Here is a 14,678-nt window from a genome sequence, read left to right on the forward strand (position 1 = left end):
CCTCTCTAGCACAGCCTTGTGACTGACATTGTCAAAGGCTGCCTTAAGATCAAGCGCGAGCAATATGTTTTCGCCGTACTTTGGGACGGCAGTAAGCACCTCCTCCTTGATTTGCAGGAGGACGTCTTGTGTTGAGAGGCCTTTTCGGAATCCAAACATGGTGTGCGGCATGAGTTTGTTATCCTCCAGGTGGGTCTCCAGCCTCTGAAGCACAATTCTCTCGTACACTTTTCCCAAGCATGAGGTCAGTGAAATGGGTCTCAGGTTTTCCATGCTAGGAGTCTTTCCTAATTTCGGAATCATCACTATTTCCGCATGTTTCCAGTCGTTCGGGATGGTACCCTGTTCCCATGTTCGTTGACGAATTCCGTAAACCTTTTGATAGAGTTTTCGTCCAGGTTCCTTATCATGGCGTTGGTTATGCCATCTCTGCCTGGCGTGGTGTTCTTTGCCGCCGACATCATAGCATGTCTGACTTCTTCTGTGGTAATGGGTTCGTCTAGAGCGGGATTCGCTTCGCCAGTGTATGCCAAGCTGCAGTCGGTATCCGCTGCATCGCCAATATAGCGCAGCTTGAGGTTTTCTAGCATTTCCCGGTCTGTGCCCTGAAATTGGTGCGCGATCCTTTGGGTCGTCTTACGGGTTTCGGTCTTGGTCTTGGTTGGGTCTATGAGAGCCCTTAGCAAGGCCCATGTCTTTTTCCAACCTAGTGTACCCTGTAGCTCGTTGCATTTTTGGTCCCAGTTGCGCCTTGAGAGCTCCGTCGCATACTCTTCGGCTTCCTTGGTGACCGCGGCGATTTTAAGTCGGAGTTTCCTGTTGTGTTTCTGCCGTTTCCATCTTCTTAATAGGCCCCGGCGGGCATCCCAGAGGCGTAGAAGATGCTTATCCACCTCGGGTGTGTTAGTGGTAAGCGCAACCTTTCGGGTTAGCCTTTGCCAGTCCGCCTTGATTCCTGCGACCCAGCTCCTAATGTCCACAATCTCTGTCTTCGGACTCCGCCGTTACTGCCGCTTCCAGACAACATTTCCAACCACTTTTAAACGATGGATACATACTAATGTACTGCTTAACGTCTCTGATCGCCCGCTCAGCTAACCCATTTGCGGCAGGATGATAGGGCGCAGTGAACCGCAATTTGATGTTGCGCTTTTCAGCCCATTCCTGTAGCCGACGACTTCGGAAGGCAGGTCCATTGTCTGAGACGATTACCTTTACGTTGTCGAACATCTTCCTGCTCAGAAAAGAAATCACGCTGTTAGCGTCTTCTTTGCCCGGTCTTGCTGCGATCATCCTGGTGCACTCATCAATGCACAAGAGGAAAGCTTGTGTCCTCTGAACTCCTTCAGACTTTTTCCGTAGTTCCGCAAAGTCCAGATGAACTACTTCAAATGGCGTGTTAGAATGTGTTGGTATAGCCATTTTCTGCGTTGGTTGCTTGAATTTCACTTTGTTAATCTGGCATTTGTGACAGGATGATACATAGGTCTTTGTGTATTGCTTCATGCTAGGCCATGTGAACCTCTTTGTCAATTTCATCTAGGTTCTCCAAAAGCCATCGTGTCCGCCTGATTCGGGGCTGTCATTATACAACTCTAGTATTTTTGGAACTAAAGAAGTTGGCACGGCAACTCTTCCATGTTCAGTTTGCTGCAAAACCTCAGTTCCTTCCCATATCTTCACTGCATTAACTTCTTCGTCTGGGGGCACAATCGCTAATCGCGATATTGCGTCGGCGTCCTTCATGGAGGCTCCGGGGCGATGAGTTACCTCAAAGTCAAATTGCTGAAGTTCACCCACCCAAAGGGCAACCTTTCCTTTCAATTCCGCCATCCTTAATATATACGTTAGGGCTTCGTGGTCTGTATAAAGCTTGAACTTCACGCCTTCCAAATATGACCGGAAGTAGCGGACGGCTTTTAAAACGGCAAGAGCTTCTTTTTCTGTTGTCGTGTAGTTTAATTCGGTCTTGTTGAATGTGTAGCTGTTGTATCCAACTACACGAAGCTGTTGGTTTTGTGGTCGTGAGGAATCTCGCTGATACAAGACGGCCCCTGTTCCATAGTGAGGCGCATCGGTGTTCAATTCGAAGGGCAGCGAAAAGTCTGGTAAGCACAGCACTGGATCAGAAGAAATTATGCGAACCAATTCTCTGTAGGCGTCATCACATTCTTCTGTCCAACAAAAGGGAACATCCTTCTGCGTCAGTCTTGTGAGGCAGCGACTTTTTAGGGCATAATCTTGAATGAAGGCTCGAAAATGACCCGCCAATGCTAGAAATACACGAAGGGAGTGTACGTCGTACGGCTTTGCTGGTTTCGTAATGCGAGTCACGGATTCTTCCTTTGTGTTCTTCTTTGTTCCATCTAAAACTCTGCCCAGAAAGGTGACCTTGGTTTTGAAGAACTCACTCTTTTTGAAATTAACTTTTAACCTAGCATCAGATAATGCTGTCAGTATATGAGCCAGGTGTTCTTCATGGAGCCTTTCACTTTTAGAGTAAATGATGATGTCGTCTACATAGACGTTGCAAAAGCCTCCAATGTAGGAGTCCAATACTGCGTTCATCATTTTCTGAAACCAACTCGGTGAATTTTTCCACCCAAAAGGAAGGCGGTTATATTCATATATGCCAAATGATGTTGTAAATGCGGTGTATTGCTTGGTGTCTTCTTGTAGAGGCACCTGCCAGAAGCCCTTGCACAGGTCTATGCGAGAAAAGCAGGTACAGCCTCCCGTTTCATCAATGATGGTGTCGATCCTCGGCATTGGGAAAGGAATCAGCAGTGTCTGGCTATTTACTGCTCTGTAGTCCGTGCACAGGCGCCAGCTACCGTCTTCCTTTGGAGCAATGGTAATAGGCGAGGCAAATGGAGACACTGACGGGCGAATTACATTGGCATCTAACATCTTTTGAAGTTCTTCCTTTAGCCATGCTTTCTTCTCTCGTGTCAAGTTATATGGTTTTTTCTTCACAACTGTTTTGTCGTAAAGCTGAAAGGGAACCTCGAAATTTGTAGTCGCCGGTGGATACCCTCCCAAGCAAAGCAGTTCGGGGTACAGTTGTGGAATTACACTGTCTTTGTTCGGTATCCGTAGGTGGTCCTCTTTGTGTGCCGGCTCCGCTTTGTCAGCTTCTTTATCAACAGACACTTCATCGTTCCAATAAATATTCAATCTCAACCGCTTCATATGTGTGACGAGAGAGGAGAAAGCCGTACGCCACTGCGTCTAAAACTAGTGCAACAACTTCTGCAGTTTTAGACTGGTACGTCACTTTCAGACGTACCCACTCACAATACTCTTTCTCGCTTCCATCTTATCCACGCACAAGAACAGATCTCCCTCGGAATACATCTTCATTATTAGCATTACTTTTCTTGAGGATAGATACAGACGCCCCACTGTCTATCAGTGCGCGTATGCGTTGTCCATTGACCTCCAGGTCTATATGCAACAAGCTTGGAGAAGTCAAACAAACAGTCTCGTTTTGTGTCTTAGGGTCAGACTGAGAACCCTCATTTATTAGTTTTTTTCTAATATTTGCGAAATACGTCCTTCCGTCATAGACACCATCTCGGTGGTGTGCAACGACTCGTGGTGACTTGCCGCTTGCGAAGACTTTGGTGGCTGCGCACGAAACTCCCTGCTTCCTGACGGTCCTGTCCCTTGAACATCTCGATGAGACTTTTCTGTCCTCTCCGTCCAATGACAGGCCATATCTTGGAGTGACTGCCGCAATGACTCCAGAGTTTTCGGCGCTCTAGCTTGAACCTGTCGTTGCAATTCCCGAGGTAAGCCGTGTATGACGAGCGTTATAACGGAAGTCAGTGGAAGATCCGGCTCTGCAAGTAGGAGCAGTCGACGCTTTTCAAAGAAATACTCGATCACTGGTCCAGACCGGTAGCGGTAGAAAATGGCTTGATCCCATCGCTCAAGCGGGCTCCCACGGAATGATGAGATGAAGCTCTCCTTCCATGTGCTCCATGCATCACATTCATGTCCTATGATACGCAACTCGTACCATTTTCGTGCGATGCCACTTAAAAACGGGAGCATATGTTTCACTCGTTGTTCATCGGTGTCCCAGCCGTTCTGTTTACAGGCGTATTCAAAGAAACTAATCCACGCCTCTGGATTGCCCGACGTACTATCAAACGGTTCAGGTTTCAGAAGCTCAGTAGGACGGCTGTCTCTCAAGCTCAACGCCGACAAAAGAGTTTGAATCATTTCATTTTGTTGGACAACTTGTTTCTGCTGAGCTTGAATCGCCTGCAGAACAACGGAGAGGTCTGCATGGGAAGTTGGCTCCAATGCAGCTGGCTTCTCTAGTTTCGATGTCACAAGGCGGTTGAAAAGGGAGACTTGAAGGTTTATCTTCACAGTCTCTTTTTCCAAGAGTTCGTCGAGCGACATAGACGCCTTCTCGAGAACTATTGAGATGAGCTCACCTGTCGTCACGTCGACGGGAAGATCGACTGGCGGATCTCCAGGGAGCGCGTACTTCGTGAAGACCAGGCTGTCTGTGGCTGGCTGAACGAAGAAGGTAACCCACATCATGGATCGTCAAAGCCGACTGCGCCAAAGTATGTAATAAAACTTCACTTATTAAATGAACACAAGAGACTCCATCTTGTTCTATCGAGCTTCTTCTTTTTTTTCTTCTCCCCTCCTGCCCCTTGTCTTGTTTCGACTTCTTCTTCTTCTAGGTATAGGCCTCTCGGCTTGCTTCAACTTGGACGACGAGTCGATCGCATTCCTAACCGACGAAATATATCGGGTTTGGAAGAAGGGTGCGGTTCCAGAATCGTCGAAGCTGGCGTCGATCGTCCTAATTCCGAAGCCGTCGATCGTCCTAATTCCGAAGCCGGGGCGCGCGCCTGACCTGGCGAATCTCAGGCCGATCTCACTCACGTCGTGCATTGGCAAAGTGGCTGAACATGCGCTTAAGAACCGTGCATCCAAGAATATTGAGGACCGCGGTCTTTTTCCGTATAACATGATTGGCTTTCGACACTCCCTTTCCACTCAGGACGCCATGAAGATGATAAAATGTCAGATCATCGATAGAAACACGAGGGACGTCAGGGCCATTCTGGGTTTAGGTCTAGAGAAGGCTTTCGATAATGTCTCGCACGTCCACATACTCGATTCCATCTCAGACCTCGGTCTGGGCCAGAACTTCCACGCATTTGTCGGCTCGTTCCTCAGACACAGAAAGGCTGCACTATATATTGGGGACCTCCGGTCAGGGCCCATCGAGCTCGGCTCGAGGGGCACACCGCAGGGCTCGGTGGCATCCCCGCTCCTGTTCAAAATCGCCATGTACAAATTGTCTCAGATGCTTTCGGAGGTCGAGGACATCAATCACACCCTCTACGCGGATGACATCACCGTATGGTGTGTCGGAGGCAGTGAGGGTAGGGTGGAGGAAGCCCTTCAGGAAGCGCTGGATAGCAAAGAGGATTTCCTCGTAGGGACGGGGCTCCGCCTCTCCTCGAGCAAGTCGGAGCTCCTTCTGTACAGACCTAGTAGAAGGGCGGTTAAGCCTAAGGGCTGGGTCCCCCTGTCGGAGGTCAACATTGTGCTCCACACCAGCGAAGGACATTCCATTCCCAGAGTTGAGGTTATCAGGGTTCTCGGTATGCTCATCGAATCCAACGGATGCAACGGGCATACCATCGCCAAAATTACCGCGAAGATGAACAGCATGGTGCGGCTAATTACTCGGGTCTCGAACAGTCGAGGTGGAATCAGGGAGGACAATCTATTGAAGCTATTCCACGCGTTCTTGTTGAGTCATGTCATATACGTGGCCGCCACGCACTCCTGGCAGAATCACGAAAAGGCGAAGCTTCATATACTCATTCGAAAAAGCATCAAACGGGTGCTGGGTATTCCGATGAATGCCACCTCAACGAGGCTAATGCAGCTCGGGATTCACAACACGTTAGAGGAAATTATCGAGGCGCAGCACACGGCTCAGGTTGCGAGGCTGTCTACTTCGCCCGCTGGCAGGGATATTCTGGCGGTTTTGGGTTGTAATCCATCTCTTGAGGAAGAATGCAAGTTTAGCCTTACTAGGGAGCAGCGAGCCAGTATAACTGTTTTCCCGCTTCCCCGCAACATGCACCCGCAGCACAATGCAGGCAGGCGAAGGGCCAGAGGCGAGGCCTTACTAAAACAAGTTCGCGATGACCCGCACTCCGCATGCTTTGCGGACGCCGCGTAGTACGGCAGATCGGCAAACTTTACGGCCGTCCTAGAGTACCACAGCGGCGCAGTTCTCAACTCTGCATCTCTTATGAATACCACACCGGCTAGAGCCGAGCAGGCCGCGGTGGCTCTCGCTTTACTTGACGAGAATAGGCATCGAATCTACACCGACTCTCGCGCGGCTGTCAGAGCCTTTGCATCAGGTTCCGTTTCCGCCGAGGTCGCACACATCCTAGGTGACAGAGTCATTTCCTCACACACCATCACGTGGTTTCCGGCTCATCTCGGGTCGCACTTATCCTCTCTGACTAACCTCAACGAGGTCGCCCACACCCGCGCGCGCGAGCTAACCCACCGCGCCGGGTTGGACGGTGGCGGTACCTCGGGGACTGGTCGGTAGGTCTTTCGAGATTCTTTATTCACGTTCAACGAGGTTTCTAAGCGCTACCAGCTGTCTAGGCGAACGTTTCCTCTTCCGTACGAGAAACTCTCCAGGCCTCAGGCTGCCACGCTTCGCATGCTGCAGACCAGGTCGTATCCTAGTCTATCAACCCTATGTTCTTACACGGATGCTTTTGAACCGGACTGTCCCGATTGTGGCGCGAGAAGCAGTTTACATCACATGCTCTGGCGGTGTCCCTCCTTACGGGACCTTCAACGCCTCACTGAAGAAGAGTGGTGCTCCGAGCTAAGGAGCTCGAATCTGCTACACCAATTAAGGGGCGTCCAGAGGGCCCACGACGCGGCAGTGAGGCTTGGCCTCCCGTCCCACGTGGGAGCGGCCCGCGGCGCTGCCGCCCTGAACGGCTGCGGTGCTCCTCAGGACTTTCTTAATAAAGTTCATTGTCTGTCTGTCTGTCGGAGACTGACGGGGTCAAGTTCGGAAATTACGATATGGTATCAGTATTTACAAGTGGAAAACGCGGTGGTCGTGTATATATGTTTTATGAGGCGCGGACCGGCTATTGCATTGTTTGTAATAATTTGGAAGTAGTTCCTGTGATCACAACAAGGTTGTAATATTACTGATCTACCACCCCCGAGATGGTGGCACTGACGCACTTCTTGAATTCACAGAGAAGCTTCTTTATCATGCTATTGCCAATCGATGGTTCGTGGTATCGTTTGGTGACTTTTATGTTGATGTATCAAAAGATGGTCCTTCTTTACTAAAACTAATGTTAATTCATGTTGTTCTGTGGCTGTGAAAACACGAAGCAAAAAATCACTAACATTCCTACCAGAATAACTAGCAAATCAGAAACGATCATTGATCTCTACTTCACTAATTTATCCCCCGACAATGTATCAGCCGGAGTATTCACGTCAGGTATAAGTGGCCAGAAGCACACGTTGTTGGGCTAGTCGGTTCATGTTCTTTTAGAAGCCACAGATGTGGCTATTTCGCGCAAAGAAATCACAAGGGGAGGGTTAAGGGGAGCGCAACCTTAACCCTTAACCTTAACGCTCCCCTTGTGATTTCTTTGCGCGAAATAGCCACATAAGTGGCCACCTGCCTTTTTTGTACTATTAACAATGCCTGGGCTGCAAATTTCTAAACATATGCGTAGAGATATAAACGATACAAATATACTCCGATTTCGCTCTCTAATGCTTGACTGCAACTGGGATGACCTGTACCGAGAACCTGATCCGTCTAAGGCATACGACCTATTTATGGCAGCAATTTTCGGTAATTACAATACTGCTTTTTCGTACGTTGTTGTAAAGAAACACAAGTGAGCGAGAAAGGAGTGGATGACGCCGGCACTTCTTAAGCTGATAAATGAACGAAAAAAATTTTCCAGAATTTCTTGAGAATAAAAGAACAAGCTGACCTTATAGAGTTAAAAAATTCAGAAACAAACTAGAGGCCCAAGGAAGGCAAAAATAGATTTCTATGCCTAAAAGTTTTCTACAATGATTGACAACTCAAAAATGCTTTGGGATATAGTTAATAAATTGATAGGACGAAAACAGGCCACCGTCTCTCGTGATACACAGAGCAACGACATTCGCTATAGTGGCAAGGCACTGCCAGATAAATTGAACCTTTACATCCTAGATGCAGGATTGTCAAACAATATGGTGCAAATGTCTGACCTTAAACCGGCCGAATGCGAAGCTCATTCATTCAATATTCGAAGCTCATTCATTATTTCTTTGTTTTTATGCCTGTTACTGAGAAGGAAGTAGCCACTGCCATACGCTCACTAAAGAATCGTTCGCCAGGCGAAGATGGCATTGCCACAACACCTATCATGGCAGTTACTGATTCGATTATCACCCCGTTTACTTACATATGTGACAGACTTTTTATGACGGGAATTTTTCTGTGTGCAATGGGAATAGCTGGCGTAACAATCATTTTTAAAGGAGGTAATAAAAATGAACTTCATAATTATCGCCGAATATCCATATTGCCGCTTTTTTCTAAGGTTGCGGAACGCTTCATATATAAGAGGGTATCTTTTATTATAGCAAACACAAATGTCATTGGTAAAGAACAGTGTGGATTCTAACCAAGTAGACCAACTCAGACAGCTCTACACCGTATTAAAGCTAGCCTATTTCATAACTTAACAAAAAAATTCGGCAGATCCCACGCGTTGTGGGAATCGGTTTCATGCGAAGCAGTCAGCGAGTACTTCTATGCTGTATTTTATGGCTTTGAGCGAAGCGTTACCAGGTGAATCGACGTGCTTTTGTAAGTGTAGTAAGCTATGTGCACATCGTAGGCTTACTGGGCACGTCAATAACCCAGGCGTTTAAAGGATAACTTATGGTGCGACGTAACGTCCGCCCTCACGTTAAAGTACATACGTCAGTATTATCGAAACTAAGTGCACTTTGTGGTGCAATCATGTGAATATCATACGTAACTTTCGTTAATATATTCTTCCGGGGTCGAGCAATGCTTCAATATAACTAGCTGAATCACAGCAATACAAATGTAATGTTTATTAGACTGCTCTTAACGCGGAAGCCAATACTGGAACGAAAGACATTAATGTGATATCACGCCCGTATCGTAGGAGTACATATGTAGTGTTTATTGCTTTCTTGTAAAATTAGATAACCAGCATCACAACCGCAATTGACGTTGCTCCGACATTACGCCCGCATAGGCTGTTGTTCCAAACCAGTTTGTAGATCTGACGTAGCTCTGTGGTTGAATACCAGATTGCCACGCAAAATATTTGGGTTCGATCCCTACTGGGATGCAAATATTTATTCTTTGCATTCGTCGGGTCAATGCTGCAGATGTCGGTTTTTCTTAGCGGTGTCGCATTGAAATTACCAATCTCTGTTCTCGCCGTTCCTGGGTATATGTAAACTGTCAAACACCTGTGGCGCATACCCGTACACCGTGGCCCGTGGTATTACGGGTATTAGCCACACGTGTCTGGTGAAAAGGGTTTGACGTCGTACGCGACAGGATTTTCACGTTATTCATGTCATGACCGGACAGTCATATTCGTCACATCCTCTTACCCTCCCATGCTAATTTTGGTCTACACCAAGCTAAGGGGGCGATCATGAGAGCACCCAGACGTAGGCGGCTAGATAGATAGATAGATAGATAGATAGATAGATAGATAGATACGTAGATAGAAAAGCTCAAAGTGCCAAAGGTTCGCTAAGAAATGCTTCGCATTTAAAAACCTTTACACTGTAGGAATTTTTCTGGATTTCTAGCTGTAGCCAGGTAGCTTGCTGAACACAGCCGTGTGACTTCATTGTTGAAACTTTCTCGCATTCTATGAGGACAAGATTTCACCAGTGCTCCTTTAAGGCACAATCAACAATCAGGTCACGCGGCTATGTTAAGCTGACTACTTTAGTTCTGTCGTCGTCGCAGTCTCAGAAACCACCCTTCAAAACTAAAGTGATCGAGAAGAAACAGGCAGCCGATGGAAAAAAGGCTCATGGTTATGTCATACGTGCGCAAGGTTGCTCACAACCTTAAGAACGTGGCTGAAGGTAGAAGGTACATTTGGTGACCTAGGCACCCCACAGGTTGGCTAGCCTGCACCCACGAATTTCTACTGCACCGAGGCCCTCCCTGTGTGAGAAGAGGCACGCAAGGCCGTTTGTCGCCTGCTCGGTTGGCGTGGTGTACGAAATTCCGCTTAGTTGCGCTAGGGTTTGTATCGGCCAATTAGGCTGTTGTATACACGACAGAGTAAGGGAGCATGAAGTATCCGTGAAAAAAAAACAGCACATTTGCCCGTGCATTGTGGTTCCTGGAAGTGTGAGTCTGGGTTTCCAGTGTATCCATTCTTGGAAAGAGTAATGATACCTTAGCGCGTGAAATTATGGAAACCTACAACATTAAAAAGAAGACAGATGTGTGTGCAGGACACATCCGTTGCTGTGCGTGGTAGTGAATTTGGCTTCTTCGAATCATTTCTCGATTAAGTCGTTTTGGTAATTCTTATCGCGTGTATCTTGACGAGCATGTGAGGTGATGTGCGCGCATTTGGTTGCTACTGCTATATCTAAAGGTGATGTTCTCAGAATAAAGTAAGTTTCGAGAGACGCCCTTTTCTGTTCTGTCTTAAATTCTTCCTCTATGGTACGCGTCTTTTTTTTCAGTAAGCATGTACCAACTAGCCCAACACGAAGTTTTACTAAGCTACCTATGCTTAGTCCTGATATACCGGCTTTGCCGTGGCAAGTAGTCGGAGTAGACCTTTTCTACCACGAAGGCGACGAGTACCTTGCTATGGTAGATTTCAGTTCCTTTTTTTAGATCAAGCAGATGCCTCGCACTGGAGCACATGCTGTGACAATGCCCCGCCACTGTGGTCTAGTGGTTATGGCACTCGACAGCAGACCCGAAGGTCGCGGGATCGAATCCCGGCCGCGGCGGCTGCATTTTCGATGGAGGCGTAAATGTTTGAGGCCCGTGCACTAAGATTAGGTGCACGTTAAAGAACCCCAGCTGGTCAAAACTTCCTGATTTCTCAACTACGGCGTCTCTCATAATCATATCGTGGTTCAGCCGTAACAAAGGAGTGCATGCAGATCTTCGCCTCGCATGGCTTCCCAGCAAAGATATGGAGCGATAACGATGCCCCGTCCGACAGTGCATGCTTCCGTCTTTTTTCCACAGAGCTGCACATCGCCCACGTGACTTCCAGTCCACATTACCGTCGCGGTAATGGCATGCCGGAAACGATGAACTACTAAAGAAGTGGCGGTTTGGAACACTGCAGTTCTACAGCGGCTTGCTAGGTCGAAGAAACATGAGAAGGGATGATCGACTAAAGCCGTCCGCCTAATGACTTATGGGTCCTCAGACGAGGACCCAGCTGCTCGTTCTAGACTGCCACCTCAAACCCCAAACCGTGCAAACTGCAGTTGTCCGAAAGCGACTCGACGAAATACGGCGCAAACAACGCATTTACTACAACAGATCAACGCGGAATCTGCCTCTATTTCTTATCTTTCTATTCTCCTTCCCCAATCTCCCAGTGTAGGGTAGCCAACCGGAAATTTTTCTGGTTAACCTCCCTGCCTTATCTATTTCTGTCTTTTTTTCTTCCTTCCTTGCCTCCTTCCTTCCCAAGGTATGTATGTGCATAGTGGGCCCAGGGTATCTGTTTTTAATGCAACAAACGAGACATGGGCACCCGCAGTCGTCATAATCCCGGCAAGTACACCCAGCTCTTATGTACACCCAGCCAGCATCTGCGACGCACGGAAGAACATCTCAGATCAACGAAAGGACCAGTTTTCTCGCAGCAGACCGAAAGTGCGACAGCAACCCTTCAAGCAAGCCCCCACTCGTGCACCACCGAGCAACAAGCACCTCAAGAAGTGCTTCGCAGAAGCACACACAGTGCAGGGAGCCACAACGCTATTCTCTCTCAGATCGCCCCACAGTGACAGATCAGCCGATGTAGTACAAATTCAATTGTTTTTAACAGTCCATTCTCTCGAGGTTTTTTACCTTCTGTTTTTCTTTTTTTCCAAACGGAAGCAAGATGTGACGAGGTGCGACGTCAAGTGTGTATGCGGTTACGGTCATGCGAACCATTGTTATGAAAACGAATAAGGTGGGTACGCCTGCGGAAGCCTGGTCTGCCTATGTACAAACACACCGGCATCATGGAATAAAGCGTTCTTTCGTTTCCTGCGGCTCGGCTGTTCACAATATAGGCACAGGTAATGTATGCCATGGAAGAGAACAGCTAAGAAAGCACCTGTGCTAACAATCAAATTGTGATCTCTGAATAAAAAAAGAAATAAATGTCAAGATAGCGTCTCTTAGAATGCCTGTTCAGTTAGATCCAGCATCGGTACCGGTGGTGCTATGACTGTTAGAATCTTATTTGCATATAAGTCAATCTCATCACGTGTAAGTCAAACTTACATCCACGAGATCCTTCAAAATCAGCGACGTGTGAAAGCCACGAGACGCAAAGGAACCCCATTTCTTGCATTCTTCAGACTTCGTAACGAAGCACCGCACAAAAGAAACTTCGGGAATGACACTACAGCGGCATCAGAATGCGTGCGAAAAATGCTTCATTACCTTCACCTCTACTCCCCCTCGTTTCTTCTATTGTGTTGATTAACCGTCGGCAAAGTACCCGTGGGGTTTGAATGCAATATTGTGTTATTATCACATTTTGATTTGTGTACTGTTTCCTCTTTTATGTTGTAGCGGAGAGGTAGAAGAAGAACGATGCTGCTACATTGACATACGAAACCAACTGTTCTATTCCAGGACCCACGCGCCCGCCTGGCACGCGCCTCCGCTGACTTCGTCATCGTCGGTGCCTCGGCACGCCAGCACGCGACAGGGCCCCCCGCTGTATAGACGGAGTCTCAGTCAAAATGTGTCCGTTTGGCAGTCCTCGTCGAGATGGCGTAATGGCGAACGGGTGCACAATTTTTTTTTTCGGGGGGTCAGGGCTGAGAGTGGCGCAGAGGACGGATCGAGAAACCGCGTGGATTCTGCGATCCGGTCCATTGACGTGCGGCGCTACGGAGAGACGCTCCAGGAGGACCGAGTGGTTCCGCGAGAGAGCGGTCGCACCGGGTGCGCTCATCGACGAGGGCGTGACCGTCGTGGCCACCAGTACCGGGGAAGGTGCCGGCGCAGTCATGGAGGACAGGGTGCCGCCGTGAGGGTGCAGTACGACGTTGCCATCGTGCGCCAGCAAAACCTGTATGCGCAGCTGGGGAGTCACTGCCGCAGTCTGCGAAGCCTTGCTCACCACGACATGCACGCTCTTTGTGACTGGTGCGGGCGCGACGAGAACCTCTCCTGACATGTTTTCTTGATTGAATGTAGTTGATGGCGGGGGCGTAGACTCCGGCATGATTCCATGCTGCTTCAGCTACTCGGCCAGGTCTACCGTGGGCGCTTTCAAATTCACGGGCTTCTCCACGGCTGGTGGCGCCGTTGTAGTAGGCGCCTGTGGCTGGTGGTGTATGGTCGCCGACATCATGGGCGCCGAGACAGACAGGGGCAGATGTTGCGGCGGCGCCGGATTCAACACCGTCGTGGTGGTCACGACAGGATGGTGGTGGTCCTGCGCCAGTATCTGCGGCTGAGTGGACGTCGGTATCTACACCATGGACTGGTGCTGGTCTGTCGGGAACGCACCCAGCGTGGGCTGGGCCAGCATGGTCTGCACGTGCAGCATGGCCTGTAGCTGTTGTAGTGTCTGGGGCTGTCCCGGGACTCTGGCAAACCAGGGGGGCGGCATCATGCGCGGCTACGCCAGAATGATGTTGGGCCTTGGCCCCAGATTCTGTGGGATGACCAGGGTTGGGGTGCCAGATGTGGCCTTGTGCTGGGCCGCCCGGGGAGACTGGGACCAAGTGGTGGCGGTCGGTACGGGCGTCGTCATGTTTCCGTTGCCGCTCGAGAGCTTGGGCAGGATCTGCGGTCGGGACAGCCTGATGTTCGAAACCAACCAGCGTGGTCGGGACAGTCTGAGGTGACTCGGTTAGGATGTGGTGTCAGCGAACACCTGACAAGCAGCGCTGGTTCGGGTGTCGCACGCAGGATCAGTAGGCGCTGATGCCTTCATGCTCACCGAGGTGTCCACAGGCGTTGACCACTGTACCAAAGGCTGTTCGTCGGCGATGGCAGGAGTGGCAGGCAAAACAGTTGGCGGCAGGCGACACTCAGTCGTGGCACGTGACGTGCACAGTGTCGTCCTGGGTGCCGCGTCGAAAGCCATGTCTTGCGATGGCTCTGTGGTTACGTTTAGCACGGCAGGAAGTATGTGACGTGGCGCTGCCGTTTGCGGTAGGGCTAGAACGAACCCTCGAAGTTGGTCGTATGCCTGCGGCCCAGGAGGAGGCACAATGCATCGCAGAGCAGGAGGAAGCATAGATACCGTGATGGCGTACTTGTCCTGCTGCGAGACGATGTTACGCAGGTAGAAACCGGCCTCCATCTTGATAAGCCAGATAGCTGGACATCTTGGCCAAAA

This window comes from Rhipicephalus sanguineus, chromosome 7 (assembly GCF_013339695.2).
Source record: "Rhipicephalus sanguineus isolate Rsan-2018 chromosome 7, BIME_Rsan_1.4, whole genome shotgun sequence".
Taxonomy (NCBI): Eukaryota; Metazoa; Arthropoda; class Arachnida; order Ixodida; family Ixodidae; genus Rhipicephalus; species Rhipicephalus sanguineus.